Consider the following 14,429-nt stretch of genomic DNA (forward strand, 5'->3'; position numbering starts at 1 on the left):
GGAGGAGCAACCCCATGTCCAAGGAGTGGTGGCTGTGCAGGCGCAGGAGGGCCTACAGGAGCCATCCCACCTTGAAGGGCAGGAAGGGTGGTGGGAGGAGATACCCCTCATCCAAGGTAAGGAGCAGCGGCTGTGCTTTGCTGGAGCAGCCGTGAAGAGATAACCCAAGCCCAAGGTAAGAGAAACCCAAGTAAGACAGTAGGTGTTGTAAGAGGGCATCAGAGGGCAGACACACTGAAACCATACTCACAGAAAACTAGTCAATCTAATCACACTAGGACCACAGCCTTGTCCAACTCAATGAAACGAAGCCATGCCCGCAGGGCAACCCAAGACGGGCGGGTCATGGTGGAGAGGTCTGACAGAATGTGGTCCACTGGAGAAGGGAATGGCAAACCACTTCAGTATTCTTGCCTTGAGAACCCCATGAACAGTCATTTGCGTTATCTGAGGTTATTGATATTCCTCCTGGCAATCTTGATTCCGGCTGTGTTTCACCCAGCCCAGCATTTCGAATGATGCACTCTGCATATAAGTTAAATAAGCAGGGTGACAATATACAGCATTAATATATTATTCCTTTCCTGATTTGGAACCAGTTTGTTGTTTCATGTCCGGTTCTAACTGTTGCTTCTTGACCTGCTTACAAATTTCTCAGGAGGCATGTAAGGTGGTCTGGTATTCCCATCTCTTGGAGAATTTTCCAGTTTGTTGTGATGTACACAATCAAAGGCTTTGGCGTAATCAATAAAGCAGTCACAGTATAATTAAGAATAGAATAAAATAGTAAAATTTTCAGTCAAAGGCAAAATTGAAAATAAATTTTTGAATAACTTATGGGATACATAATAAAATATTAAGAGGAATTTTAGCATTTGAAAGTGTGGATAAGAAGAAGCATTGAGTAACTGATGATTGTAAGTGAAAATGAGGTAAGAAGAAAACTTGGGTGTCACAGAATCTGAGTGAGAAAGTATGACATTTTGCTGGATAATGTCATCAACATTCTTATCATACTTTTCAGCATCTGAAAAAAGTTAATTTGCATCATGAATGCTTTATTCAAAGAGGATCTTAGTCTTCTTGTTTCTTGCTTTTTTCTTAAATTAATACATGTTTTTAACAGAAAATCTGGAGCCCTCAGTTGTAAACTGCTATTTCTGGCTCATGAGCTGACACACACATACACACACACACATATATATATACACACATGCATACATACACAGTATATATGTATAGAATGACATGATTTATTCTCTCTGAAGAACTACTGTTCCTATTAATCTTTAGTATCAATTCAGAAAGACTATTTGAATCCAGTAATATGTATTAATTCTAAGAAATCTCAAGTATTTACTTGAAGGCCTTTAATATCATAGTTCCATTTCTACCTCAAATCTCATATCCTTTTGAGCAAGAATTAACCTAATAGAGAATGCTTAAACTTGAATTCCATTTATTCTCAGAACTTTGTTCATAACTATTTATTTTTAGTCAGATAGTGGGCTTTGATATTTTGGGATATTTAAGTTTTCATTATAAGATTTATATGACTGTTTACTTTTTAGAAATTAACATCAAATAACTTTATTTTTATCTCCTACTCTTCCAAATCTTTATTTCATTTGTTTCTATTTCGAGGAAAGCAATCAGAAGGTAATAGTTTAAAGAGGTATACTTTTGGTTACAAAGAGCTTAATAATGTGTCTATTTTTCTTATGTTCACCATAAAAATGCTTTTATACCTTTCAAATAATTTTGATAACTTGTCTTTAAATAATTTTAGGAATAACAGTTTTTGACAATTCACTAAATTTTGTCTTACACATCTTGAACCAGCAGCTTACTCAAACAATCTCTGATCCTTAAAGCCAAGTTGGTTGCTTCCTATGCTCTCAGAGAGGACAAATAAAAGAATAAAATCTTTGGATGTTTCTAGGGTACATTTCTTTAACTCCACTTTTCTCTCTCCTTTATTTTCTACTTACTTGAAGAGATTCCCTTTTCCTGGACTTAGTTTTAAGGCTTTACCTCTGATATCTATTTTATTTGATTTCAGTCCTTAAGAACATTCCCTTCATTTCCCCCCCTCCCAACCCCAGAAAATGTTGCTAAGGGTGTTATTTCTAACAAGAGGAAAATAATAAAATTAAAACAGACCAGTTGGAACCAAGTTTCCTGTTGAGAATGCTCTCATCATTTTAAACCTTAGCCACTCTGCAGAGTTTCAGTTTTTGATCACCATGCATTCTGCTAGCCAAATATTTACCAAGTACCACAATGTATCAGAGATTACAAAAAAGCACTATCTCAATATTTTGTTTCATCAAGAAAAGACTATATCATCCCATAATGCAAGTAGACACAGACAACACAGACATTTTCTGAAGTAAAGGAAGAAGGAGCCATAAAACTTAAAAAGCACAGTTCCCATCAGCATCTGTAGAGGAATCCATGACCCACAGCAATTACCAAAATCCATGGCAGCTACTTAAGGCTCATAGTTGGTTATTCATATCCTTGGTCCCACATCTGTGAGTTCAGTGAACATCAGATCTTCTAGCAGTTACTTGTTGAAAAAAAAAAAAAAAAATGTCTGTATAAGAGGACCCACCCAGTTCAAACTCATGTTGTTCAGCTGTAATGTGTATCTTCTAAGCGGTATTGCTGGCCAGAAGTTTTATGTGTTGGTCGAAATAACTGGTAAACAATCTAAAAAGAATAGAAAAGAGTTTTATTTCAATCAAACTGAGGACTATGGCCAGACACAGATGCAAGAAGCACTTAAATTGTGTTCCACCAGAGTCCAAAATGGGGGCTTAAAAGGCAGATCAGCAAAATTACTTAAGTTGTTTGACAAGAATTCTAATTAGAGCTGGCAAGAAGTAAGGGTTCTTGTTAAGCAAGGATTGGTTAGAGTCCAAAAGGGTTGCATAGTTACAAAGGTAAGATCTGGAGACCATACAATTGCAACTGGCAGCTGCTAATAGATATTGTTCTGAGAACAGCTGGTAGTGTCTTTGAATCTGATACGGTTCAGAAAATCCATGTTCTTAGTAATACACAAACATGTATTAAACCAGATCCACAAAGGCTACCCAGGTCCATTTTGAATACCTGAAGCACATTTACTCCATTTTTATTTTTAAATGTATTAGTTTCTTTAATGATTTAAGTTAATGTACAATCCATGTTTAATAGTCTACAGACAGGTTGTTTTAATTAACCTAAAGTTCAAATAAAATCATGTGTAAGTCAGAATGACTTCCCTCTACCTCAATATGTGAAACTATCTTCCATCATATGCTACACAGAAATATACTTTAAGATATCCAGATATAGCTCTTTTCTCCTTTGCTTTTTGCCTCTCTTCTTTTCACGGCTATTTGTAAGGCCTCCCCAGACAGCCATTTTGCTGTTTTGCATTTCTTTTCCATGGGGATGGTCTTGATCCCTGTCTCCTGTACAATGTCATGAACCTCATTCCATAGTTCATCAGGCACTCTATCTATCAGATCTAGGCCCTTAAATCTATTTCTCACTTCCACTGTATAATATAAGGGATTTGATTTAGGTCATACCTGAATGGTCTAGTGGTTTTCCCTACTTTCTTCATTTGAGTCTGAATTTGGTAATAAGGAGTTCATGATCTGAGCCACAGTCAGCTCCTGGTCTTGTTTTTGTTGACTGTATAGAGTTTCTCCATCTTTGGCTGCAAAGAATATAAGCAATCTGATTTCAGTGTTGACCGTCTGGTGATGTCCATGTGTAGAGTCTTCTCTTGTGTTGTTGGAAAAGGGTGTTTGCTATGACCAGTGCATTTTCTTGGCAAAACTCTATTAGCCTTTGCCCTGCTTCATTCTGTACTCCAAGGCCAAATTTGCCTGTTACTCCAGGTGTTTCTTGACTTCCTACTTTTGCATTCCAGTCCCCTATAATGAAAAGGACATCTTTTTTGGATGTTAGTTCTAAAAGGTCTTGTAGGTCTTCATAGAACCGTTCAACTTCAGCTTCTTCAGTGTTACTGGTTGGGGCATAGACTTGGATTACCGTGATATTGAATGGTTTGCCTTGGAAACGAACAGAGATCATTCTGTCGTTTTTTAGATTGCATCCAAGTACTGCATTTCAGACTCTTTTGTTGACCATGATGGCTACTCCATTTCTTCTGAGGGATTCCTGCCCACAGTACTAGATATAATGGTCATCTGAGTTAAATTCACCCATTCCAGTCCATTTTAGATCACTGATTCCTAGAATGTCGACGTTCACTCTTGCCATCTCTTGTTTGACCACTTCCAATTTGCCTTGATTCATGGACCTGACATTCCAGGTTCCTATGCAATATTGCTCTTTACAGCATCAGACCTTGCTTCTATCACCAGTCACATCCACAGCTGGGTATTGTTTTTGCTTTGGCTCCATCCCTTCATTCTTTCTGGAGTTATTTCTCCACTGATCTCCAGTAGCATATTGGGCACCTACTGACCTGGGGAGTTCCTCTTTCAGTATCCTATCATTTTGCCTTTCATACTGTTCATGGGGTTCTCAAGGCAAGAATACTGAAGTGGTTTGCCATTCCATTCTCCAGTGAACCACATTCTGTAGACCTCTCCACCATGACCCACCCGTCTTGGGTTGCCCTGTGGCCGGGAGGAGACACCCCACCTCCGAGGCCAGGGGCGGTGGCCAAGAGGAGCTACCCCTCATCTGAGGTCAGGGACAGCCTGGGGAAGCCACTTCATGCCCGAGGCCAGAGGCGGCGGCCAGGAGGAGCCACCCCACGCTGGAGGCCTGGGGCGGTGGCCAGGAGGAGCAACACAAGGAGTGGTGGCTGCGCGGGCATAGGAAGGCCTAGATGAGCTATCCCACGTTGAAGGTCAGGGAGGGCAGCAGGAGGAGATACCCCTCATCCAAGGTAAAGAGCAGTGGCTGTGCTTTGCTGGAGCAGCCGTGAAGAGATACCCCACGCCCAGGGTAAGAGAAACCCAAGTAATATGGTAGGTGTTGCAGGAGGGCATCAGAGGGCAGACGCACTGAAACCATACTCACAGAAAACTAGTCAATCATTTACCATAGCCAAGCTAAATTCCAGCTGTAGACAAAATAGCCTGCTTATACAGGTTAATAGATAAAGACCACTAAAATATGCCCTCTTAAGAATAAAAAGATTCTAGCAATGTATTTTTGATCTATTTCAAAGTAAACTAAATAAAACAAAATTGAATGATAAACATAGATTTTTCCTTTTTCTAGGTCACAATTGCACTTTATAATTTTTATATCTTGTTATGTAGGAAGGAACATTGCTTCATCTGTGGATTAGGCAATGTGTGCAAATGCCTACAATTAAAATTTTCCTATATTTCTCTCCTTGAAGCCCCAGTCTTTCATTCTCATAGTCTGACAGTCATTTTATTATTGTCTTGGAAATTTGACAGTGCTGCGCACAAAAAAAAAATCCTCAATCCTCATTTCCAATGACTATGACCTAGATCAGTCCAACATCCACACTATCAGTTTTCAAAAATTATGAATACTTACTTTCAGTCACAAAAGAAAAAACTCATTTTCTCTGATTCAGTGATTACTTTAGAACATGCATCACAAAAAGGAGATTTTTTCCTAAAGTATTTCAGGATGATTTCATCAAATATCTTAACCTTTTTAGCCCTCTTGTCATTATCCATTGATAAATGAGGTAAATTTTAAAAACAACTATGCTAATGGTCATAGTTTCAGGCTTTCAGCCAAGAAATTCATGAACATTAATGGGAAAGAGTCATAGACTCTGAGCAAAAAACAATTCAATAAGTACTATTTTTGTCTGATATCATTTCTAATTTATAATAAGGCCAACATGTACATATGCACTTATATACTTGCATATATATTTGCACATGTACACATAAGTATATGCTCAGTCACTTCAGTCATGTCCAACTCTTTATGACCCTATGGACTGTATCCTACCAGGCTCCTCTGTCTGTGGAATTCTCCAGGCAAGAATACTGGAGCGCATTGTGATTTCCTTCTCCAGGGGATCTTCCCGACCCAGGGATTGAACCGGGTTCTGCTGAATTGCAGGTGTATTCTTTACCGGCTGCACTGCCTGGGAAGCCCTGAGAGATAGGTATATATATGCATATAAAGCTGATATATGACCTCAACTGTAAAGACTTTCACCATGGACTGTTTTTCTAGTAACCGTTATCTTCCATCAAGTAAAATTTGTACTGCTGTTTTCACACTGGATAGAGAAAATGGAAGTAGAATAAGTTTAAAGGCACATTTGCAGTAATCAAGGCAACACAATTACTGATTAAAAACAATTGTTTCCTCTTTTATTCTCTTTTTCAAAATCTAGTGGATGTTTTAGACTCAATAGATTTAGTCACTTTCCCCTTAAGCATATTCTACTGCCGAATGCCAACGTCCTCTTTTTAATTCATACACAAAACAAGAAATATGAACTTATAGGATAAATAATGGTAATATAAAACAAGGAACCTTTATTCCCCAAGTCAATATCCTGAGACCTAAAATTTTAGAGTCGCTTACTAAAATTGTCCTTTCTATAAAGTATGGCTAAACAAAAGCCAACAGAATGTTGGACCCAACACTGACTGCCAAATTTATTTTGGACAAACACAGGATTGAGCAGTCAGTTTCCTTACTCCTTAAAAAATGTCAGGAAAAAATATTAAGACAATCCAAAATAAAACTTATATATTCAAGTACATAAATTTTGGCCATCTGATGCAAAGCGCCTACTCATTGGAAAAGACCACGATTCTCAGAAAGAGTGAAAGCAAAAAGAGAAGAGGGAGGCAGAGAATTAGATGGTTAGATAGCATCACCAACTCAGTGGACATGAATTTGAGCAAAATCTGGGAGACAGTGGAGGATAGAGGAGGCTGAATTGCTCCAGTCCATGGGGTCGCAAAGAGTCAGACACGACTTAGTTACTGAAAAACAACAAAGTTTTTTATATTTTAATTTTCATATAATGTTTTGAAGTTTAATATACTGATTGAAAAATCATCAATTTTAACCCATTCTTTTTTAATAAAGCAAACTCACCCATGTAACTATCCCCCATGTTAGAAAACAATATTATCAGCAACACAGAAAAACTCACAAACCCCTTGTAGATAACTAGAACCCCTGAAAAGTCTCTAATAACCTATCTTATAAAATTTCAGGTTCATTTTGATTATTTTTAAACTGTATAGAATTAAAGTAGTTTTACATTTGTTTCTTGCATCTTTCCCTAAAGATTAAATTTTCAAATCCATTTGTTGCTAATCATGTAACTCACTTTTATTAATAAATATGGATTTTTATGAATTAATAGGCAAATTTGCCACAATCCACTTAGCAATGGTTCCTATTAGTGATATCTCATTAGTGATGGTTGTTTAGTATCTTTCATATATAGAAATGAACATTCATAAATAGAAGTAGGATTTCTGAGTCATTGGATATGGTTTTGATGGAACTGCCAACTTTCTAAAGCTGTTTTAATGACTTTATTCTCCCCTCAACAGTGTGTGAGAGTTTCAGTAGCCCCATATCCTCATTAACTTTTAGTGTTTTCCACCATTTTCAGTTTAGTTATTCTGTGAGGTGGCTAATGGATTTGGCTCCTTTTTATGTGTGTATTGGTCATTTTAACATCCTCCTCTAGAAATGGTTCATTAAGTCCTTTCACTGTTGTTCTATTGGATTACCTATAATTCTCTCATGAATATAGGAGTTCTCTTTATAGTCTGGGTGTTGAGACTTTGCAAATAATGTGTTATAAATACCTCCTCCCACTTGGTGGCTTTCCTGTGACTCAGTGGTATCCTTTAAGAATCAGTTCTTAGTCATTTTTATGAAGTCCAGCATATCTATTTGTATTTTTCAAGTTTTGTGTCTATTTTTAAAAATTATTTTCTATTCTAAATCCAGGAAAACATTATCTTATATTTTCCTTAAAATCTTGCTTTATTTACCTTCTACCTTTAGATCAATAGTCCACTTAGATCTCACATTTCTTTATGTGAGCTAGAGTATAAGTTTCATTTTTCACATATGGCTATCCAATTGATCTAGTGCTATTTACCAACCTTTTCACACTGTTCTACAGTATCATCTTTTCCATAAATCAGTTTGTAATATATGTGTGGATCTATGTCTGGGTTCTATCCTGCTTCATTAAGCCTATTTATGTACATGCCAATACCAGAGACTTAATTTTTTACCTTTTAAACTTTGATGTCTGATACATTCTGACCTCAAGTTTTCTTTTTTTAAACTTGATGTATAATTGCTTTACAATGTTGGGTTAGTTTCTGAGGCTTCCCACGAGTTATCTATTTTACACATGATCATGTATATTTGTCAATGCTACTCTCAATTTTTCTTTCTTAATTTTTTAGATTAATTCTTCTTGGTCATTTGTGTTTCCATATACATTTTATAATAATGTTATCAATTTTCACACAAACTTTCTCGGGTTTTATTTAGATTTCTTTGAAAATATGAATCAGTTTTTGATGAATGGTCATTATTACAATGTATGAAATGTAGTCTATCATTGGTCATCTGCAGTTTTTGTAAGTTTCAAGTTACCTTACCCAAGTTAGAGATGTTGAGAAATATATTTCAATGACAGAGAAGGCAATGGCAACCCACTCCAGTACTCTTGCCTGGAAAATCCTATGTTCAGAGGAGCCTGATAGGCTGCAGTCCATGGGGTCGTGAAGAGTCAGACACGAGTGAGCGACTTCCCTTTCACTTTTCACTTTCATGCATTGAAGAAGGAAATGGCAACCCACTCCAGTATTCTTGCCTGGAGAATCCCAGGGACAGCGGAGCCTGGTGGGCTGCCATCTATGGGGTCGCACAGAGTCGGACACGACTGAAGCGACTTAGCAGCAGCAGCATATCTCAGCGAATGTACATGAAAGATTGGGCTTTCAAGTATCAGACCATCACATAAGTAGAAAGGTACTGCATCTTGTTTCATACTTTAAGTTGGAAAAAAAAAATTAGAAGTTCACATAAGAATGTAACATTTTAGAAATACTTCCATATTCTTATTTTGGATCTAAATAAGTATATAAAATGAAAAAGAAACAAACAAAAAAACACCAGAACTTAAAAGAGGTTTCTACAGAAGACAGAAAAGAGAGAAAAACTGGTTAGATGTTTCTATTGCAGTGGGTCCTGCTATTTAATTGAACCCTAAATAGAGATAATAGTGAAATTAGTTCTGTCAGAATACATAACTCATGTACACTGAATATCCCCCCAAAAACACAGACAAATAATCTGAATAGGAATTTTTCCGAAGAAGACATACAGATAGATGACTACCAGATGCAAGGAAAGCTGCTCAACACCACTAATTATCAGGGAAATGCAAATTGCAACTACAATAAAATATCACCTCACACCTGTCAGAATGACTATCATCAAAAAGAAAAGAAGTAGCAAGTGTTGAAGATGTGGAGGAAAGAGAACCCTAGTACATTATTGGTGACAATATAAATAAGTGTAGCCACCATCCAAAATAGTATGTAACTGCTAGTCGTTCAGCCAAGCCAGACTCTTTGTGACCCCATTGACTGTAGCCTATCAGGCTCCTCTGTCCATGAGATTTTCCAGGCAAGGATACTGGAGTGGGTTGCCATTTCCTTCTTCAGGGGATCTTCCCGACCCAGGGATTGAACCAGAGTCTCCTGCAGGTATAGAAACCCTTCAAAAAAAATAGAGCTATCACATGATCCAGCAGTTCCCTGCCTGGGCATTTATCTGGAAACACTAGTTTGAACAAATATATGCACCCCAATATTTATAGTAGCCCTATTACAATAGATGAGATATAGAAGCAACCTAACTACCCATTGATAGACAAATGGAAGAAAAAAAGATCTGGTATATATACACAATGGGATATTACTCAGCAATAAAAAGTCATATCTTGCCATTTTCAAAAACATGCATGGATCTGGAGGATATGCATGGTGAAGTAAGTCATACAAGAAAGACAGATACTCTATGTTTTCACTTATATTTGGAATTCTAAAGACAAAACAAACAAATATACCAAAACAGAAACAGACTTACAGATCAGAGAACAACTAGTTAACCTGGGGAGTGTGAATGAGGCAGGAGATGAAATAGGTGGAGGAGATTAAATGGTATAAAATACAGTTATAAAATACATAAGTTACAGCGATGTAACGTACAGCACAGGGAGTATAATCAGTAACTTTGAATGGTGTGTAATCTATAAGAACATTGAATCACTATGTGGCACAACTGAAAATAATATAATATTATAAGTTAATTACTCTCCAACTAAAAAAAAAGGAAATGTAAAAAATAGAATGTACTTTAATATGCTACATGTTTGGGAAAAAATAGGGGGAAAGATGTTTAGAAAAAAAAGAGAAAAGAAACTCCTCTGTTCAGTTCAAATCATAGTCCTAAGAATTCAGGTCAGCATCTCATCTCAACAAGTTACACTACCAGATCCCAAATATAATGGATTCTAAGAAGAAGCCAAGTGTTATGAATAACTAGATCATTTCTAAGAACTGCTCTATTCTCTTTCATCTCTTTGAGAGTAAATTTAAAATAGCACTTTTTTTATCATTTTCACTTATTTCTTGACAACTCCTGATAATATAAATATAAATCATCTGTAATGCAAATTGTGTAATCTAACAGAACATACTAACTAAAATTGCCTCATTTTATTTTGCTAAGATAAGATAACAAAAAGGAACAGTTTTGAGGTCCAATTTATACTAGAAAGATGATAAAATGCCTTTTTCAATTATAGTTAACATTTTATTACATGTTTTGTGTGATCCCTTAGATAAAGTAGGTGTTTTCAGCATTTTACAGCAAACAAGAAAGACATTTCACTCTGTCCTGATATTTTTAGTTTATCTCAACTGAAAATATTTTATAAAAAACAATAAGACCTAGTATTATCAGAATAAATATTTTAAGGTAGAATGCGGTCAAATGAGCAGTCTCAAATTTCAATGGTGTTCTCAAGCAGGTAACAAATAATGCCTAACTGTACTGTTTAGTTGGAGAAGGCAATGGCACCCCACTCCAGTACTCTTGCCTGGTAAATCCCATGGACAGAGGAGCCTGGTAGGCTGAAGTCCATGGGGTCGCGGAGAGTCTGACACGACTGAGCGACTTCCCTTTCACTTTTCAATTTCATGCACTGGAGAAGGAAATGGCAACCTACTCCAGTGTTCTTGCCTGGAGAATACCAGGGACAGGGGAGCCTGGTGGGCTACGGTCTAAGGGGTCACACAGAATCAGACATGACTGAAGTGACTTAGCAGCAGCAGCAGTACTATTCAGTATCTTAAATTACTGAGATAGTCAACTTTATATTTCTCCATCATAATGAGCTTATCAAAAAGGAAGATCTATTCAAAATTATGCCTTGAATTAAGAATATACAAGAGGCTTTTGGGGAAATATTATTTTCCTGCACTTTTGGTACTAGCATTTGTTTGGGATTGCAAACAACTTGATTTGGGGAGAGAGAAGGAGCCTTACTTAACTTTTGTGCAGTTAACAATGCTTTTGTCTCTTATTTGGCAGGGAGATTAGTAAAGTGAGTAGTATGCTCTTTGGGAGACAATCATGGCTAACATGCAAATGTTTGGGAACAATATGTAATGCTGGAACTTCACCTTTATAATGACATTTGAGAATATATTTAAAATCAGCAGAGTAATAGAGTGTTCTGTTGCCCAGGTACCTATTGAAATTTATAAGGAATTTCAGAATACACTTGAGTATGAGCACGTCTGGACAGTATAGTGACCTGGAAGGCCCAGGAGACCCATTTAGGTTTTCCATGAGGTGAAAACTTGATGTAATGACACTAGATATTGTGCCTCTTCTAACATTCTCAAGTAAAAGTGGAAAGCAAATTCCTATGAGTATCTACATATCTTAATAAAGAGATTCATGTCAGTTTCTAATGTACTATGAACTATAATGAAGATGATGGAATACTCAAAAAATACATAAAATAATTATTTTCTATTATTATTGTTTCTTCAAGATATGTTCTAAAACTTATCAGTCAACAAATGCCTCTTTCTTGCCTTTTGGAACAAAAGCTTGGCTCTCAATGGTATACCTACCGAAGTTCTTGGATTAAAATCTCTTTACCTGAAAGGAAAATAAACATCCATTCCATACTCCTAGACATCTAGGATGCCCTTATGTCTATGTATTTGCTCTACATATGGCTAAGAATAAGTTTCAAGCTTCTAAATCTTCAAAGTTAGTTTTCTGTCCAACTTATATCTACAGTATATTTGGCACTTTGCATGGTCCTTCTCAGGCATCAAAACATGAACTTCCACTGGGGCACTACAGAATGGTAGAAAGAAGCAATGAAAGATGAACCAGAGGACATTCATTTCAGTTAGGAGTTGTCCTTTACAACAGGGGATCTTGGGCAAGAAGCCTAACCTCTCCAAAGTGGCCATCTTTGATTCATCTTGACTGATACAGGGAGACAACTAAGATCTGTGTAAAAAACTCATGTTGCTACAGGTATGGAATTTATTGGATATACAATTTGTGCACTTTGTGAACTTTTGATCTATTTTTGTTTTTTAAATGTATCCCTTTCTTCCTCAGAAATCATGTTATGGGCACACAATATTTGGGTCAAATGTGGACAGTCATCATTTTAAAAAGTAACATCTTAAGCTTTTGTCTTTCTTTACACTGTAGAAAATGTCAACATGACCTTGCCATACTATAATTTTTTTTCATTTTAAATTAAATGTGTGCACTAGCCATCTAATGATTAAGGAAAATCCCTATTCTTATAACTCTGAAATCCTGTAACAAATCTTATTCTTGTCTCAGCATCATAACTATTATGAATTGTTTAATCAAAACTTTATGTCTTTCTCTACTCTTGTTAATGTTTAATCCTCTTAATAGCCACCAGGGTATGACACTGAAACTTTATACTGCCGTCTTTAAACTTACCATTGCCTTCTTCAGGACAGAAAATTTAGAGAAATAATGGCTTATTTAATGAAAGGAATGATACTTCTACTCATCTGATATGTATATAAGATAAACATTAGAAAAAAGCAATATGAGAAGAAGAGTAAAGAGAGAATATTTTATTTAGTACACATTTTTAAGCTCTATCAATTTTAAGAAACAAATCAGAAGATTAAAATAACTTAAATATCTTAAAATATGCTTTCCTTTGCATATAGAGTAAAAGCCTAATGCTACTTCATGTTTCCAAGATACTGAATAAAATGTGTTTTAAAAATCTTCTTCCAGGTTATATCCCATCTGAATCTGATGAAGCAATCTTGTTTTGCAAGGAACAAGTAATTTTTCCTTTTTGTGTAGTTTGTAAATTGTTGTAGAAAACTCATTTATGCTACTTTTAATGACATGTCACAGCTCATAAATATAGTTTAATATTGTTTTCACATAATAAAAGAAATTGCTCTCCTATATTCAGTATAGTGGAAATGTGTACTATTCAAGTTATAATTTTTCTCTACATTGTAGAATATAAAATAATCACATGTGCCAAGACATAATTGTTGTTTCAATAACTTTTCAGCAATTCCACATTTCACATCACATTACCTATATTGAAAATTCTGTCAAATCACAAAGCAGAAATTACATAATTGACTAACATTTATTCCTCAAGTACATTTTAGATGGTGTCAGACAGTGGCAAAAGTCTTTTTTGAGGGGATAACCCAATCCTTGATACTTTTAACAAGCCCGTCTTGTGTCTCAAACATAGTGATAAAACAGGAATAAAGAAGTGAATAATATGAAAACTTTTCCTCTCAAAAGAAAAATCAATAACTAGACCTCTCTCTAAGGTTATATGAGCTGCTTTCCACAATTTCCTCTTTTTGGACTTCCATTCTGAGTATTTCCTACCAATAGATTAGCCTTCTGACAAAAAGCACCTTTGTTGTTTTTATTAGTTACTCAGTTGTGTCTGACTTTCTGTGACACCAGGGACTGTAGCCCACCAGGTCCCTCTGTCCATGAGATTTTCCAGGCAAGAATACTCAAAAGGATTGCCATTTCCTTCTCCTTAGAAAAAAGTGTGGTTTAGTAAATAAATATTCTTCATATAGCCCATCCATGGTATGATCAATTTTGTAAATCATTTATATATGTTAAATCCTTATGTTTGAATTGAAATATACCAATGTTGTCAGTTTGATACATTCTGGGGAAAAAAGTATATATGAATGCAAAGGAACTTGGCTACATATTGTTAATCTAGTGAAATTTGAGATAATGCAGATATATCTGACTATTTAAAAAGTGTTAGAATTGAATTAGAAAACTCTTTGTTATTACATATTACATTACCT

The sequence above is a fragment of the Oryx dammah genome, unplaced genomic scaffold (genome assembly GCF_014754425.2).
Source record: "Oryx dammah isolate SB20612 unplaced genomic scaffold, SCBI_Odam_1.1 HiC_scaffold_2, whole genome shotgun sequence".
Taxonomy (NCBI): Eukaryota; Metazoa; Chordata; class Mammalia; order Artiodactyla; family Bovidae; genus Oryx; species Oryx dammah.